Below are 18,072 nucleotides of genomic sequence, written 5' to 3' on the forward strand. Positions count from 1 at the left end.
CTCTCCTAACCTGGGTATGGCCTGTCGTAGGACCTCTAACTATTATTTTAATAGCCTGCCTCTTTTTACCCTGCATTCCAAGCCTTTTAACCAGCTTTTACTTAGAAATTACCAGCTGTTGGCCACAGAGGACCCCTCTCACTCCTCTGCAGAACGCCTGACGCACTGAAGTCACTGATGGCGCTTGTTCCTAACCACCATAGCTGCAGATACCTAGATGATCTCTCCCACAACCTCCTGCACCCACTGGACACAGCAGATGGCCGACTTATGGCTCCAAGGGACCTTCATGGATTTCTCCCCCCTTGAAATCACCCTATTTACCACTCTCCTTTGGGGTATACTAAAGGGCTTCCTTCTCCTCCCTGTTCCTCCCCCCTCAACGCCCCTCTCCAGCAGGAAGTAGCTCGAAGACCTCGATGACCTTACCCCCCAATGGAGGAAAAAGGGAGGAATGTAGGGCCCCATAAAACCCTAAAGGAGATATTCCCTAAAACATGGCGCCTTTCCGGCTTCTCTTCCGGGTCCTAACATTCCCACCGGCGCCAAACTATGGCCTATCAAAATCATCACCCACCCTTCCGACCAATCAGCCACTGCCCTGCATACTAACCACCCTCTCCCGGAACTCAGCTCTCTATAAATGTATGCTTCACCCTCAAATAAAGCGGAACTTCTCCGGTGAACTGTCAGCTCGGGTCCTGTCGTTCTTTCACCTGCCACCCCCGGGGAGCCATGGGGAGGCCACTACTACTGCTAGAGGATGTTGCTGTGAGCTGTTGCTGCCAGTGTCCCTGGGACCCTCCGTGAGGCCACCACTGGACCTGTAAGCTGCTGCTGCCATTGCTGAGGACTGACCTTGTGTCATCTGCCAACATCTCCTGGGATCTTTCCCATTACCTAGCGAACTGCGTGTGAGGGGTCTGGTGACCCAGTCTGTACATTGGGTTTGAAGGGTCTGAGCCCTAGCCCTGACAATACAAATGGAAACTTAGTATAACTAAAATAATGAAATATTTTGGTTTTAGCTGTGATTTACCTTACTCGACAACTGGCATAGTTGTGTAGCTTTACAATTTGACTACTTTGGCAGGATTCCAACATTAGCCCTAGCTGTACACCATCTAATCAATTCTAATCACTCTTTAGGGATGGGATTATGTACTTTGACTATTTAACATACTGATTGTTGTTAAAAGATGTTGAAAGAATTGCTGTAGGGAAAAATGCGAAAAAATGTTTGCTAAGGGCAAGCTATTGGTGGAAACTAGAGACAATATTATCATAAGATATATGATATCATAAGATATCATAAGCAAAATTAACTTTTGCTTAAATCATTTGAGGAGAGGTTATATTTTGGATTAGATAATGATCGCAGTCTGATCAATTTAGCTTTTCACAAATTGTACTTTGGAATGTCACCTTGTTAATTTAAATGATGTTACTAGTTTCCATTGTTTAAGCTATACTTAGCCATAGATAACTTTTGTCACATTGCCCATGTCTTTGTATCCTTTTGAAATGATTGAATCAATTGATTTTTCTTGTGAAACTTTCTTGTCTTTACAATAAAAAACAGAAGCTAACTTTGAATCAGGGCCATACCCAGTTTTCTCCCTGCTAGCAGAGGAGTTGCTGAGGTGCAGTCCCTTCAGGCTTTTCATTGCATTCATGTTGCTTTGAGTAATCATTTTTGCATCTCCGTTACCACATCAAGCTTAACAAAGGAGAAAAGAGAATGGGAATTTGCAGCATCTGCAGTGGATCTAAAGTTTTCTAAGGAATTCCCAGATACCCTGCTTCCTGTCTCATGGCCATATCTAACAGTGAACAAATGATTCAGCTTCCTTGCCCTTCAGAGGGGCATTTCTGATGTGCATTTCACAGTGTTTCTGAGGGTCCCTGTAAGGCCCCATAGAAGACCCCAAAAGAGGCACTCCCTAAAACATGGCACTTTTCTCTTCCGGGTCCTAACATTCTCGCTGGCGCCAAGGTGCAGCCTATCAGAAATCATTACCCACCCCTGGCCAATCAACTACCGCCCCATGTACTAACCACCCTCTCCCGGAACCCAGCTCTATATAAATGTATGCTTCTGCCCCGAATAAAGCGGAACTTCTCCGGTGAACTGTCAGCTCAGGTCCTGTCGTCCTTTCAGTCCCCACAGGGCCTGAGCCCATTGTTCATTGCAGTAACTACTCATTAACAAACCCTATACTGGCTTTTCTCCCTTCCCCTACTCACTTATGTTAGGGAACCCAAACTGAAGGAACTGGCTGGGCCTGCTACCCTAGGGAAGTGACAGTGAGCATTGTCAGCTTTGATGGTGCAAGATGCACAGTCTTTCTCATATACGGGATGTTGCCCAAACATACAAAGGGAATGCAGATGCCACATGGCCAATAAGAATGATAGATGTCCACTATAATAAACCCCTGTGACTTCTTAATATCAACATATACATTTCTTTCTAAACTCACACTTCAAAAGACAAAACAAAACAAAATTTCAGACTAAATCCTTTTTATAACCTAAATTGGACTCACTACACTTACCTCCTGCCCCCAAAAAGGAATCAACTCAAAGTCTCATCAGTGGGCTGGCCAGTTAGCCCTGTTGGTTAGAGCATAGTGTCGATAAGGTGAAGGGTTTGGATCCCCATACCAGCCAACTGCCAAAAAAACAATAAACAGAAGCCTTATTAGTTACTTCATCTAGCAACAAGTCCTAGATCTCTGAATAATGTTCATTCTTCCCACAGTTCCATGATGATCCTGCCTCAATATTCTGTAGTCTATGGAATAAACTTTGAAGTTAACCATTACAATATGCTACACCCTACATGTTAGGGGCAGGGAAAGAAAGAAGGAGAAAATTAGATATAATATGTAAATATTTAACTGACATGGCAGGAAACTTTCTGTAACTCTTTACAAGGCCTCAGTTGGTAGCTGTGACTTCACATATCCACTACCCCTTCCGTATTCTTTTTATCTTCAGCCAGTGCCTCAGTTTATCAGGGTCATAGAGACAGAAAGAGAAAGAGGGCATGAAGGAGGCATGCTGCTGTGTCAAAGGCCCCAATCCGGAAGGGCCATATATCACTTCCACTTACATTTCATTGACTAGAACTTAATCATGCAGTTTCTAGTTGGAGCTATAACTGAGTTTTCTATAAGTGACTAAACCTTCTTTCTTGAGAGATTGGAGACCTTGGTGGTCCAGCCTGTATAATATTCCCATAATTTTGCATTAATTTTTAGTACTGGACATAGGAGAACTAGGAGGTGCCCCTGATATCCTCTGGATTATGTCTATAATCCTCCCTTCCTCCATGTGTAGCGACAATTCTCTTTTGCTTTGATAATAGGCTTGTTCACTCCAGCCAGCCATCATAACCAGAGGTACCCAGGTAAAGTTTAACTATAGGCTCTCCGGGGGGAAAAGCCCTGATTTGTAGCATTTGCCAATTTTTGTGGTGTAAATACTCCCAACATGGTTAATTTAAAGCTACCAATGTTATGTCACTGAACGTAGAGTTGGCAAAAATGCACCATGGTATTCAGAATAATAGCCCTCCAAAGGTATCCACATCCTCATCTCTGGAATCTGTGAATATGTTAACTTATGTGGCAAAAGGGACTTTGCAGATATGATTAAGTTAAGGATCTTGAGATGGAGAGATTATCCTGGATTATCCAGATAGTCCCAATGTAATCACATGGATCCTTGAGAGGGAAAGAGGGAAGGAAGAGAGTCAGAGTCAGAAGAGATGTGGAAATAAAAGCAGAGGTATTAGTGATGCAACCAAGGAATGTGAGTAACCTCTAAAAGCTGGAAAAAGCAAGGAATGGATTTTCCCCTAGAGCCTCCAGAAGCAACACTGTGGAGCTGTGGCATGGAGACAATGGTATCAGAGATTATGGTGTTGACTGGCTTTTGTTAATGGCTTGTTGATGGCTTTTGAAGTCTTGAAAAGAAATAATAGGATCAGTTAGCTACCAACTCAAATTATGTCAACACTGGCTTGAGTGATATACTGAACAATACTTGTCTGCTTCTTCTCCATCAACCACTTCTTTCTGTCCCTTTACCTCACTTCTCTGAGGCATGTGACAAGTCCTTTATTCCTTGCTCTTTCCAAGGATAAATTGCCCTTTTCTTATGTCTTTAGTTATTATTATTATTATTTTATTTATTTATTTATTTATTTATTTATTTATTTATTTATTTATTTATTTTTTAAAGATGACCGGTAAGGGGATCTCAACCCTTGGCTTGGTGTTGTCAGCAGTACGCTCAGCCAGTGAGCAAACCGGCCATCCCTATATAGGATCCGAACCCATGGCCTTAGTGTTATCAGCACCGCACTCTACCGAGTGAGCCACGGGCCGGCCCTTTAGTTATTATTTTTATTCCAATGTCTCTCTGGTGTACTTGCCATCCTTTTATGTAGCTTTAGTTTCTCGAACCTCTTGCTTCAAACTTGCACGACGTTGGACAGTGTACCTGTAAGTCACCACAAGATGGCAGCCTTGCTAATTTTGGCTGGGCTGAATCGGTTATCCACTCCAAGTTGGAGGGGATAGCAGAGGTTTCTGAGTAAGACTTTAATCTTATTTATTTAACACCTCATGACAGCCTGCTCAATATAGGACATTTTAATATATATATTTTTGGGCCGGCTCGTGGCTCACTCGGGAGAGTGCGGTGCTGATAACACCAAGGCCCCGGGTTCAGATCCCATATAGGGATGGCCGGTCAGCTCATTGGGTGAGCGTGGTGCTGACAACACCAAGTCAAGGGTAAAGATCCCCTTACCGGTCATCTTTAATTTTGCGAGATCTTGGTATTATCCCCTTCACCGATGAGAAAACTGAAGTTGAAAATGGTTGATTATCTCAAAGTTAGGACCTAGATATAAAAACAGAGTTTTCTGACTCCAAAGTCAGCGCTCTTTCTATTATATGTGAACCTCAAGTTGCAACAGTATTATTTTAGTTTTTTTTTTTTTTTTTTAGTTACAAGTAACAGAAAACTAACTTGAGCCAGTTTAACGGCAACAGCACAACAAAGCATTTGGAAGTGCCTCATGGAAACCTAGGACAGAAATACTGCCCTGATTTTAAAGGAGAGAATAGAGGCAGGAACTGAAAAGCCTTATAGACTTGGGGGAAGAGGGAGAGAAAATGGGGAAGGGAAAAAGGAAAAGCTGGACATTATTGGACACTTAGGGTTGTTTTTTTTATTTCTTTTTTCTTAATTATTCACTCTAATAAGTAAAACTGTAATGAGTATTTTTTCATGTTGTAGTAGGCAGTGCATGAAGTCATAAACTACTTCCATTTCTCCTGGCCTTTACAACTTCCCTTAGGGGAGGAGAGGAGGTGTAGCCTCAGACAGTTCTAGCCTATACCCAAACTCCAGTGCTACTTAAGCCTTCCCTGATTGTCAGCCAGTCCAGAAATACTTAGTGAGCATCTAATTACATGCCAGGCACTACTGGGCACTGTGGATACAATGGTGAATAAAACAGGCACAGTCTGTCATCGTGGAGCTAATAGTCTGGTGACGAAGACAGACACAAAACAGATACTCCACTAAATAATTACAAGAATCATAAGCAACGTGCTGCCAAACAGAAGTTCAGAAGGTTAAGAAAACACACAACAGAGTGAGCTAACTTAGTCCAGGTAGATTAGTGCAGGCTTCCCTGAGGAAATGTCATTTCATATGAGACCCGAAGGATGAGTATGAGTTAGCCAGACGAATAGAATAGAGAAGAGTTATTTAAGCAGAGAGAAAAGTGTGAAGTCTCAAAGGTGAGAGAAAGCATTCCAGGTTCAAGGAATTGACAAAACATCAGTGTGGCTGGGCACAGAAAATAAAGGGAAATGATATGAGATTGGGGTAAAAGGAATAGCAGGGTCCAGATCATTCAAAGTCCTATGTGCTATCTTAAGGATTATGGAACATATTCCAAGGTAGATCACTGAAGAACTTTAAACTGAGAAAGTACATGGTGTCCTATTTGTGTTTGAACGAGGACCTTCTAGCCAGAGCTAGAGAGGGGCCAAAGTGGATGCAAGGAGGCTAGAGAAGGGGGCTGATGCAGAAGTCCAGGCAAGTGATGACGAGGGCTTCAACAACAGTGGCAGTAGTAGGGATAAAAAGAAATTAACAGGTTTGAGAGTGAGTGATCTAAGAGGAGGAAATGACAGGAGCTAGTGATTAATTGTTTATGGGAGTATGTGTGAGAGAGGATGAGTAGTGAAGTAGACTCTTAGTTTTCTGACCTGAGCAGTTTGGGTGGATAGTATTTCCTTCCAGAGACTAGAAACACTGGAGGAAGAGTAAGTTTGGTGAGAAGAGGTGATGGGTTCTGTTCTAAACATGTTCAGTTTGAGGTGTCTGTGGGATTTTCTGAATATACAGGTAGATGTATAGTACTGGAGCTCAGAAGACAAGTCTGTCCAGGAAGTGTGGGTTTAAGAAGTCTAGGATTGAAAGAGTACAGAGTGAGAAAAGGGTCAGCCAGAGCTACTGAAAAGAGCTACATTAATGATGAGTTAGAAGAGAAATCAGAAAAGAAGATTTAGAATGAGCAACCAGAGAGGTAGCAGAAAATCAGAAAAGTACATCGTTCAAAAAAGCCAAGGGAAGAAACGTTTCAAAAAGGTAGTGGATACCTGTACGAATGCAATAGAGTGATCACATAAAAAGAAGATGGAAAAGTATTCATTGGATTTAGGAACATGGTGGCCATTGGTGATATTATCAACACTTTTTTTTGTAGCATGGTAGTAGGCAGACACTAGATAGAACTGGGATGAGCAGTAAGAAGTGAGAAAATGGAGACAGCAGTGTAGGTCACTCTTGAAAATTTTGCTCTGAGAAGGGACAAACAATGTTGGAGGGGGACCTTTATTCACTCAGTTCTTCAGGCTAAAGATTGTGATATTCATACTCAACTCCTCTTTTTCCTTTCATATCCCATTTCCAATACATCAACAGAGGCTGTTGGCCCTAATTTCAAAATATATTCTAAATCTCACCACTTAATCATTTTCTCCACTGCTACCTACTTCAAGCCACCATCATCTCCTGTCTGGAATATCTTAAGAGCCTCTTGATTTATCTCCTAATTGGTCTGTCTCTGACACCCCTTCCCTATATAGCAAATCTGTGAACCAAAGAGGCAGGTTATCTGCCTGTCTACACAGATCCTACCTACAATGGTGGGAAAGGCATGGTATAATCTCTATCATCATTCTCTTTCAAAAAGAGGGAAAATGGGAGGCACATAGCAGAGACAATTCTGAAATTCAACAGGCGTAGGTTGATTAGAGCTTAGTCCACCTTCCTATGAGCCACTGACTGTGGTTTTGACCCCAGAGTCTGGGCTCTTGGTTCCTTCCTCTCCTGTAAGAAGATTAAATTTTCATCTGCGTAGCCTTCTCAGCCTGCTTCCTACTAATAAAAGGGTAGGGTGCAAAGGCCTCTTTTTATTTTGTACTATGTCGCTGTTAGCCTCAGCTGATAATGCTTCTGCCAGAGTAATTCTCTTAAAAACTTTGTGGGTTTTTTATGCATCAATTTATAATCCACTCCATTCAACAAAAGCCACTCTCACAAATGTGTTTGAGATAAGCTCTTCTCTATCTTGAAAGACTGCTGTGAAATATCCTTGAGATCTTTAGAGAGATTTTTTTTCTACCTGACAGGTACTATAAAGCAACCTGTTAGATCTTTTTGAGGTCTTGACCCTTAATTTCTTTTTTAGATAACACTTTCCTGACAGTGTCTTGGATTTTATTTCTGCCAAGAGACATTTCTTAGTTTTAGAATCATCTACCATCTGGAGAGGCTGGCAGCGAAAAACAGTTGTATGTCCAAGCCCAGTAAGTCCTGGTCCTAGGCATATGTATATCTTAACTTTATTGAGATATACTTCACATACGATACAACTCACCCATTTAAAACATATAATTCAATCGTTTTTAGTGTATTCGTACAGTTGTACAACTATCACCACAATCAATCCTAGAACATTTTAATCACTCAAAAAAGGAACCTGGAACCCGTTAGTACTCACTCTCCATTTCCCCCATCCTACTTTAGTAGTGCTGCTGTAACAAAATACCCAAGATTGGGTAATTGATAAATAATAGAAATTTATTTCTGGGGCTGGTGGCTCACTTGGGAGAGCGTGGTGCTGACAACACCAAGTCAAGGGTTAAGATCTCCTTACTGGTCATCTTTAAAAAAAAAAAAGAAGAAAAGAAATTTATTTCTCATAGTTCTGGAGGCATAGAAGTCTAAAATCAGGGCACCAGCATTCAATGTCTGGTGAGGACCTTCTTGCTACATCCTCACATGACAGAAGATATGGAAGGGAGTGAACCCACTCCCTGAAGTCCTTTCATGAAGGCCCAAATCCCATCCAGGAGGGTAGAGCCCTCATGATTTAATCACCTCCTAAATGGCTCACCTCTTAATACTATCACATTGGGTCTCAGGTCCCAACATATGAATATCGGGGAACACATTCAGACCATAGCATTCTTCCCTAGCCTTTAAAATTTATGTTCTTCTCACATGCAAAATACATTCATCCCATCTTAGTAGTCTCAAAATTTATTTTGTCACCAACCCCAAAGTCTAAGGTCCAGAGTTTCATGTAAATCAGATATGGGTGAGAATCAAAGGTGTGATTCATCTTGAGGCAAATTCTCCTCCAGTTGTGAGCCTATGAAATCCAACAAGTTATGTGCTTCCAAAATATAATTGTGGGACAGGCATAGGGTAGAATTCCCATTCCAGAAGGGAGCAACAGATAAGAAGAACTAGGGGTTACAGGTCCCAAGTCCAAAACCTAACAAGGCAAACAACATTAAATCTTGAGACTTGAAGGGCTGGCTGGTTACCTCACTTGGTTAGAGTGTGGTGCTGATAATACCAACATCAAGGGTTTCGATCCCACACTGGCCCACCATCAAAAAATAAATAAATAAAAATCTTGAGACTTCTTTCATTCCATGTCCTGCTTTCCACAGCAGTGGGGGTTGGGCTCTTAAGGCCCCTGGAAGCCTTGCCCCATGACTTCATTGGGCACAACCATGCAGCAGCTCTCAGGGTTGGAGTCTTGTGCCTGTGGCTGTCCCAGGCTGAGTTGCACACTGGTGGCTCTACAGTTCTGGGGTCTCAGGGGTGATCCCACCCCCACAGCTCCACTAGACATTGCCCTAGTGGGAGCTTTCTTCAGTGGCCCCCGACCCCATGGCTGTATTAGACATTTCCCTACTTGGGGCTCTCTGTGGTGACCCTGACATCATGGTTCCACTGGGCTTCACCCTAGTGAGGGCTTTCTGCAGTGGTCCCACCCTCATGGCAGGTCTCTGCCTGGGCCCCAGGATCTCCAAGGCATCCTTTGAAATCTAGGTGGAGGTAGCCATGCCTCCACAGCTTATTCACTCCACACACCTGCAGAGTTAGCACCATGTGAATGCTGCCAAGGTTTACAGCCTGTATCTTCCAGAGAGGCAATCTGAGCCACACCTGGGTCTTCTTGAGCCACAGCTGGGGCAGCTGAGGAGTACTGTGCCCAAATGTGGGGGGCAGAGACTTGAGGCAGTGCTGGGAAATGACCCCTGAGATCCCACAGATGCCCTGGCCTCTTTGTATGAAACAATTCTTCCTGCAAGGCCCTGGCACTCTGGGTCTGTGATGGGAGGAGCAGCACCAATAATCTCTGCTTTTGCTGTCATTTCTACATTGTCTTGATGAATAGCATCTGGCTTTCTTCTATCCATATGTATTAGTCCATCTCTGTTGCTTATAACAGAAATACTTGAAACTGGGTAATGTATAAAGAAATGAAATTTATTTCTTACAGTTTCAGAGGCTGGGAAGTCCAAAGTCTAACACATCTGGTGAGGGCCTTGTTGGCGAGCTGCATCTCCACAGAGATGCAGTGTATCACATGGCAAAAACAGAAGAAGCAAGAGAAAGAGAGACTAATCTCGTCACTTACCCTCCTTTTAAAGCCATCAGAACCATGCCCATTAGTCCATGAATGGATCTAGCCATTCACAAGGGCATAGTCTTCACAATCTAATCATCTCTTCAAGGCCCTACTTTTCAATTACCATAATAGGGTCTCCCACCCTCCTAACACTGTTACAGTGGGAATTAAGTTTCAACATGAGCTTTGGGGGGGACAAACATATTCAAACTTTATTACCATACTAATCTCCTTGACAAAGGGTCCCTTTGACACACCCTTATTGTTCTCCCCCAGCACAGTTTTACAACCTGACCAGGCTGAGAATTTTCCAAATCTTTAAGTTCTGCTTCCCTTTTGATAATAAATTTTATCTCTAATTTGTTTCTCTCTTCTCACATTTTACTATAAGCAGTCAAGAGAAGCCATGCAGAACCTTTAACAATTTACTTAGGTATTTTACTGCCAAATATTCTAGTTCATCACTCTTAAGTTCTGCCTTCCACAAAGTAGTAGGACACAGACACAATTCTGCCACATTCTTTGCCACTTTGTAACAAAGATGACCTTTCCTCCAGTGTCCAGTAAGGTATTCCTCATTTCTTCTTAAGATTTCATCAGAATGGCCTTTACTGTTCATATTTCTACCAGCATTCTGATGATGACCACTTAGATAATCTCTAAGAAGACTGAAGCTTTCCTTACAGCTCTCTTCTTCTGAGCCCTCACCAGAATCACCCATACAGTGATAGTTACAGCAATCTATGAGTTTTCTAGCTGACACCTCCAAACCCTTCTAGTCCCTACCCAATTCCAAACCCACTTCCAAATTTTTAGGTATTTGTTACAGCAGCACACCCACTTCCTGATACCAATTTCTGTCTTAGTACATTAGTGCTGCTATAACAAAATACCTGAGGCTGGGTAATTTACAAGCAACAAAAATTTATTTCTCACAGTTCTGAAGGCTTATAAATCCAAGATGAAGGCACTGGCATTTGGTTTCTGGTGAGGGTCTTCTTGCTGCATTCTCTCATGACGAAAGAGGAGAAGAGTAGAAGGTATGAACACTGTGTCCTCACATGGCAGAAGATATGGAAGGCAGTAAACCCGCTCCCTCAAACCTTTTTATAAGGCCCCGAATTCCATCCATGAGGGCTCCACTCTCATGACATAACCACCTCCTAAATGTCACACCTCTTAATACAGTAGAATTAAGTTCCAGCATATGAATTTTTCCTTTTTGTCCTTTTTTCGTGACTGGTAACGGGATTGCAACCCTCAGTGTTGCGCCCGTACCGCGACTGGCAACGGGATCGCAACCCTCGGTGTCAAGCCTGCACCGTGCTCAACCAGTGAGCGGACCGGTCTCTATATGGGATCCAAACCCTCGGCGAGAGCGCCACTGTGCTCCCAAGTGCCGCACTCTACCGAGTGCGCCACCGGGCCGGCCCACCAGCATATGAATTTTGAAGGGACACATTCAGATCATGGCACACCTCTAACCCTCCCACCCAGCCATAGGCAATCACTAATCTACTTTCTGTCTCTGTAGATTTTCCTGTTCTGGGCATTTCATACAAATGGAACCGTACAATTGATCTCCTTTATATTTAACAATTTGTCTTTTAGTTTTTCCCTTTTCTCTCATGTTTTATAATAGCCAGCATGTGGAAACCAGGTAGCACTTTCAATATTCTGCATAGACATCTCCTTGGATAGATAAATAAGCTTATTAGAAACATTTCCTATTCCTCAGGTAACAGAATAGTCAAACTCTCTGGGAAAGGATTCTGTTTCTTTTACCTTTCAATAACATTTTCCTCACTTTTCCATTGTGCTCCCATTGACAACCTCCTCAAGGCCTTTTAGGTTTCAGCTAACATTCTCACTGTGGCCCTTTGGTCTTTGTCCTCAAGTCTCTGTCCTCTCACAAGCAGACACTAAGGACAGAATTACAAGTTTAAGGGGAAAATGCCTGTGAAAGATATGATAAGAGGAAGCAGGGTAGACAGAAAGAATCTTCAGACCATGATGTAGAACTGACACCTATGAAATGAGAAGAAGAAAGGAGGAGAATTGGGTAGGAGGAGGCTCAGAGTGTAGCACACCTCTGAAAAAGTCTTGGCCAGGCTGATTGCCCATTAGAAGAGTCCTACATCAGGCAGAAATAGCCCAGCTGTGGTATGCCCACTGGGTTCATTCACTGGCTAGGACTAACCAGGGAGAATGTGCCTTAGCAGGAATGCTGGGGTGAATCCCAAAGGTATGGCCATTGGAAGCTGTCAGCTACCTATGCTCATCACAGCAGATTCTCTTTTTGAAAGTAGATCTAAGAGGTTGTGCACACAGCCCACCCCTTGCTAACATAGTCCTTCTCTTGTATTGCTCAAATCCACTCTGCTGCATATCTATGGAGAGCAGCTCCTCTATGGGGCCTCTCTTCATAAGGGGGAGCTTAGAAGAAGAAGGTTAGTGGAATTATCTATGGCCCCCATTGCTGCAGATGGTTGAGTTGTCTTTTTTTTAAATCAATTTATAGACTCTCATGTATATTTCAAGTATTAACCCTTTTTCAATTCCATACATTACAAACATTTTTCCAGTCTATCATTTATTTATCTTTTGGCTTTGTTATCTTTTCCCTTATCAAAAAATAGATTTTATGAGGTCATATAGACCTAACTTTTCCTTGACATTGAGTTTTTCTCTTGTTTAAAAGGTTTTCATAAATCATAAGTTATACATTTAGGCTCCAAAATTTTATTTAAAATTTTTTTTCCTTTTTGTCTTTTTTCGTGACCGGCAACGGATCGCAACCCTCAGTGTTGCACCCGCACCGGACTGGGACCGGCAACGGGATCGCAACCCTCGGTGCTGCGCCCGCACCTCGCTCAGCCAGTGAGCGGCCGGTCTGTACGTGGGATCCGAACCCCTGGCGGGAGCGCCACTGCACTCCCAAGCGGCGCACTGTAGCAGTGCGCCACCGGGCCGGCCCCTATTTTAAATTTTTAAATTATTTTTACATTTAAACTTTAATGCATCCAGAATTTATTTCTGAATGTAGTGAGTTTGGGAGTCCAATCTTAACTTTTTCCAGATGGATGACTAATTGTACCTTTGCCATTTATTAAATACTCATACCTTCCTCACTGAGAAAAACACTATTTTGTCATTTCTAAAATTTCCGTGGACACTGGGATATATGTCTGAACTCTATTTCTATGCCAACATATACTTTTTACAAAAACTACAAACGATTTGATATAATTCATAATCTAAACCATGTGACTTACAGAGATTTCATCACATGGTTGTAATTATTTTCTAAATAATTTTGTAATGACTTTTCAGCTTAAAATTTGGAGTCAGTTTTTTCATATAAAGATGATATCAAGGGGCCGGCCCATGGCTCACTTGGGATAGCGTGGTGCTGACAACACAAAGTCAAGGGTTAAGATCCCCTTACCAGTCATCTTTAGAAAAAAAAAAAAGATGATATCAAATCTACTATCTTAAAATTTTGACAAACTATTAGGTGTAAAACTCCAGAAATTCACAGTTTAATATCAAGCATACCACATACACCATATAATTTTCAAATATTTCATGTCACATTAACAAAGAAAGGAAAAACTGAATTACCCTTGCCAGAGATGTCACAGATAGCATACGATTCTGACAGGGAGATCCAAGACTAGGAAGCAGTTAAAAAGACAGGTTTTATTTAATAGATTATATTTAGAAAATGTTACCCAATATTAGAAAATATATATTTTCATCAAGCATTTCCATGAAGTTTTTATAAATACTGACCATGCTCTAGGCTACAAAACAAGTCTCAAATACCAAAGAATCCGTATACTGAACTTACTACATTGTGTGTCTACATTATAATTGGAAGACAATAACAACAGTAAAAGCAACTACTTAAAAGACTTGACCCTATATGTTTGGAAAATTTAAAATATACTACTAAACAGATCAAAGAAGACATTGTACAGGGAATCATAAAATATTTAGAATTGAATGATTTAAAAAATATATTGAAACTTGTGAGATGTACTTAAGGAGAAATACATAGCCTTGAGTCCTTATATTGGACAAGAACATAGACTGAAATTTAAAGAGCTAAGGTTTTAAAGTCAAGAAGTTAGACAAAGAACAACAGAACAGATCCAAAGAAAACAGAAATAATGAGATAATAAAAATAGAAAGAGAAACTAAATAAGCAGAAAACAAATATGAAGGTACTTCAAAAGGTTCATGGGAAAGTAAAATTAAAAGATAATACAAATCTTTCCATGAACTTTTTTGCAGTACCCTCTTACATGTGATAAAAGAGATTGACTGAGAGAGAGAATGAGAGAGAATTTCATGGACCAAAGACAATAATGTGCCATGATGCAGAGAATGATAAATGCATCTGAGGTTAAAATAAAAACAGATAATATAAAAAGTCAGAGAATATGAATTTTATTTTGAAGGAGTAAAGAAGGCAGCTCCGTAGGGAGATAAACCTCAGCAGAGACGTGAAACTGCCCTTCAGTTCTTCTTACTGGGGCTAGCCATCCTCACAGGCTACCATGTGAGAGTGTGCTGAATAGCATCTGAGTCAGCCTGAAGAAAACTGAGTAACAGTGTGTAATGTCTGCCTGAGTTTACCAAAGTTTGTGCAGCAGAGACGTGAAACTGCCCTTCAGTTCTTCTTACTGGGGCTAGCCATCCTCACAGGCTAGCATGTGAGAGTGTGCTGAATAGCATCTGAGTCAGCCTGAAGAAAACTGAGTAACAGTGTGTAATGTCTGCCTGAGTTTACCAAAGTTTGTGTCAGTGTATTCTAAATTTTGAATGGGTATGGATGACAGCGAAGTAAGTGTGGGTGTTATCTGAATTAGCCTACCCTATACATAGTATCCAGTATGCATGGTATGATTCTATTTTCATTTTTAAAATGCTATTATGTATTAGGATATGCATAACAAAAAAATTTGGAGGACTTTGCTCTAAACTGTTGAGAAACGTCATCGGTGGATGGGTCTGGCAGAGACCAGTTCAATAAATCTCTTTCCTCCTCCTCCTGGGCACTCATTAGCTTACATTTCTCAGGCTCTCTTGAAAATAACTATGAACATGTGTCTGAGATGTGGCCAATGGAATTAAAAAACAGTTCTCCATGCTCTTTCTCTTTCTGTGGCCACTTTGGAAGCTGTGCGTTTAAGATGGAGACACACATGGAAGGAACCTGGGTCCCTGAATCACTGCTTGGAGGAAAGCAATTTACTGATCAGTGGCCAAACCCTATTTTGGATTTCAGGAGCAAAACAAAACTTTTATTTTTCAGGCATTTAAGATGTTAGAATTGATCTGTTAAATGGCTAGCATTACGTTAACTCCTACAATAGGATTATAGGAGACGTTGACTCTCTAGGTTATGCATTTGGATATTGTTTACATCTTGTAAAACTTTGTATTACATTTATTATCAGCATTGTATACAATATCGATTTTTTGTGTGTGTTTTCTTTTTGTGGTGGCTGGCCAGTAACCGGACCCAAATGCTCAATCTTGGTGGTATAACATTGTGCTTTAACTGACTAAGCTAACCGGCCAGCACCACAGTATAGGTTTTTCTTAAATTACTGTTTCATAATTTATAATCAATTTTTTCTCCTTGTTCTCTGAGTAATTTCTTCTTGCTTAACATTTTGGTGGAAAATGCAAAGTTGGATGGTATTACCAAAGGACTGGTTGTCCAAGGTCTGTAAGTATAGAAATCCACTCGTGGGAGTTAAGTTTCTAATACCTGGAACTTTGGGGAACACAATTCAATCTGTAGCAGTGGCCTTTTGTGTCTGACTTCTTTCACTGAGCATAATGTCTTCAAGATTCATTCATGTTGCAGCATATATCAGTACTTTATTCCTTTTTTTGGCTCAATAATATTTCATTTACGGACATGCCACATTTTGTTTATCCATTCAATGATTGATGGATATTTGTTTTTTTCACATTTTTTTGCTATTATGTACAGTGCTGTTATGAATATTTGTATACAAGTTTCTGTATGAGCATGTTTTCAATTTTCTTGGGTATATACCTACGAGTAGAATTGCTAGGTCATATGGTAACTCTATGTTTAACTTTTTGAGGATCTGCCAAACCTCCATGGTGGCTGCACTATTTTCCACAGTGGCTGCACTATTTTACATGCCCACTAGCAATGTGTCAGGTTTCCAGTTACTCCACATTCTCTGCAGTACTTGTTATTGTCTGTCTTTTTTATTATAGCCATCCTAGTGGGTGTAAAGTGTTATTTCGTTGTGGTTTTGATTTGTATTTCCCTAATGACTAACATGACATCTGTTTTAATGCTTGTGTGTGTGTGGTGGTGGTGGTGGTGGTGGTGGTGGTGGTGGTGGTGGTGGTGGTGGTGGTGGTGGTGGTGGTGGTGGTGGTGGTGGTGGTGGTGGTGGTGGTGGTGGTGGTGGTGGTGGTGGTGGTGGTGGTGGTGGTGGTGGTGGTGGTGGTGGTGGTGGTGGTGGTGGTGGTGGTGGTGGTGGTGGTGGTGGTGGTGGTGGTGGTGGTGGTGGTGGTGGTGGTGGTGGTGGTGGTGGTGGTGGTGGTGGTGGTGGTGGTGGTGGTGGTGGTGGTGGTGGTGGTGGTGGTGGTGGTGGTGGTGGTGGTGGTGGTGGTGGTGGTGGTGGTGGTGGTGGTGGTGGTGGTGGTGGTGGTGGTGGTGGTGGTGGTGGTGGTGGTGGTGGTGGTGGTGGTGGTGGTGGTGGTGGTGGTGGTGGTGGTGGTGGTGGTGGTGGTGGTGGTGGTGGTGGTGGTGGTGGTGGTGGTGGTGGTGGTGGTGGTGGTGGTGGTGGTGTAATAATTACCTTGATCTAGTGACAAGATATTTATGGACTATATGTTGAAGAAAACAAAAAATACAGAAAAAGTTTGTTCTATCTCCTCTCACATCTTTCATGTATCCTCCCCACTACAAACACCCAATCAATTAATTTTTACTTCCTTATGTGGCGAGTTGGCTAGATTGAACACAGTTTGGGAATGAGTGCTCTTGATCAGTAAAATTCTGGGCTGACCCTGTGGCTCACTCGGGAGAGTACGGCGCTGGGAGTGCCGAGGCCGCAGGTTCGGATCCTATATAGGAATGGCCAGTTCGCTCACTGGCTGAGTGCGGTGCGGGCAACACCAAGCCACGGGTTATGATCAAAAAGTTGATTGATACCCTTCTCTCCACCTCCACATATCTGTTTAAATCTGTCTTAGTCTGCTTTGGGCTGCCACAACAAAATACCAGACTGCATGGCTTCAACAACAAAAATGTATTTTCCCACAGGTCTGGAGGCTGGAAAGCCTAAGATCAAGGGGCCAGCCAATTCGGTTCCTAGTGAGGACTCACTTCCTGGCTTGAAGATGGCTACCTTCTCACTATGTCCTCACATGGCCTTTCCTCAGTGTGTGCATGCATGGAGGTCAGGGGGAGTTTACTGGTGTCTCTTACAAGACACTGATCTTATCAGATCAGGGCCCCACCCTTATGACTTCATTTAATTTCCTCAGTGTGTGCATGCATGGAGGTCAGGGGGAGTTTACTGGTGTCTCTTACAAGACACTAATCTTATCAGATCAGGACCCCACCCTTATGACTTCATTTAACTTTAATTACTTCCTTAGAGACCCCATCTCCAAATACAGCCACACTGAGGGTTAGGGTTTCAACACATTAATATTAATATTAACTAATTTGTGGGGCACACAAATATTCAGTGTATCTACTAGTTTCCTAAGAACTTTCCGAGAAACAAAGTCTTGGTCTCTGTCCACTGTTTGGTTTAGACACATACCAACCCGTCTAATGGACTAGTATGGCCCTGACTGCAGGGAAATTCAACTGTGCACTTGGGAGAAAATTCAAGAGGAGGAGGCTGCATAAGGCTGACACAAAAAGCTAAATTCAGCAATATAAGACCCTTCTAACTGGGCTAATGCTAAGGGATCAACAACTAGTTAAAGTTCTTTGGCTACAAACAACAGAAACCAATTTTGACTAA

The sequence above is a fragment of the Galeopterus variegatus genome, unplaced genomic scaffold (genome assembly GCF_000696425.1).
Source record: "Galeopterus variegatus unplaced genomic scaffold, G_variegatus-3.0.2 Scaffold2048, whole genome shotgun sequence".
Classification (NCBI taxonomy): Eukaryota; Metazoa; Chordata; class Mammalia; order Dermoptera; family Cynocephalidae; genus Galeopterus; species Galeopterus variegatus.